This window comes from Etheostoma spectabile, chromosome 2, assembly GCF_008692095.1.
Source record: "Etheostoma spectabile isolate EspeVRDwgs_2016 chromosome 2, UIUC_Espe_1.0, whole genome shotgun sequence".
In the NCBI taxonomy this organism is placed as follows: Eukaryota; Metazoa; Chordata; class Actinopteri; order Perciformes; family Percidae; genus Etheostoma; species Etheostoma spectabile.
The window spans coordinates 27,747,529-27,748,794 of record NC_045734.1 but is presented as its reverse complement, the minus strand read 5'-3'; positions in this window follow the sequence as shown (position 1 = coordinate 27,748,794).

Below are 1,266 nucleotides of genomic sequence, written 5' to 3'. Positions count from 1 at the left end.
GCTACTCAAATATAGTGATCCTTTTAAATCGACCTTAAATAATTAAGGTATAATTAAAACCTTAAACAACTTTTACAACATGTGGCTTGGCAAAGGCTGTCTCTTGATATTGGACCTTAACTTTAAAATAACGGTACATATATGTACCTTTTAATGCTTGGGACATATAGTACCTTTTAATGCTTGGGAACATACATGTACCTTTTAATGCTTGGGAACATATATGTACCTTTTAATGCTTGGGAACATACATGTACCTTTTAATGCTTGGGAACATACATGTACCTTTTAATGCTTGGGAACATATATGTACCTTTTAATGCTTGGGAACATACATGTACCTTTTAATGCTTGGGAACATTATGTCCCTTTTAATGCTTGGGAACATACATGTACCTTTTAAGTTGGGAACTACTGTACTTTTAAGCTTGGGAACATACTGTACCTTTAATGCTGGGAACATACATGTACCTTTTAATGCTTGGGAACATATATGTACCTTTAATGCTTGGGAACATACGTAATTTTAATGCTTGGGAACATACATGTACATTTTAATGCTTGGGAACTAATGTACCTTTAATGCTGGGAACATACATGTACCTTTAATGCTGGGACCATAATGTACCTTTTAATGCGGGAAATAAATGTGACCTTTTAATGCTGGGGAACATACATGTACCTTTTAATGCTTGGGAACATCATGTACCTTTTAATGCTTGGGAACATGTATGTACCTTTTAATGCTTGGGAACATGTATGTACCTTTTAATGCTTGGGAACATGTATGTACCTTTTAATGCTTGGGAACATGTATGTACCTTTTAATGCTTGGGAACATGTATGTACCTTATGTTGTGGAAGTTTCTGTTCAGCGAGGGAGGAATTTGTGTTGAAGAAGAGACCTTGTTGAAACAAAAATAAGACAGGCTGTAGACTGGATTAAAAGTTTAGATATTCGGTGAAAGAGTTTAATTATTTTCTCGAGAGAACAATCAAACAAAATGACAAGAATGGCAGTTCACAATGAAACAGAGTAACAAGGTGACACCACAATTCTGGTGCCTGCGTAACACTAGACAACTGCTTATATCCTCTCCTGCCCCAACAGAAAAACCCTACCATGTTTGGAAAAACACTTTGAACCTAAACAAAACCCTTCATCTCATTCTTCAGACTTAACGGAGCCCGTTGCTGTCCCTGTGCTGGTTAACGCGTCAGCAGATGACCATGGTTGTCATTCTACCTTAGAAGTTCAGAGATTTA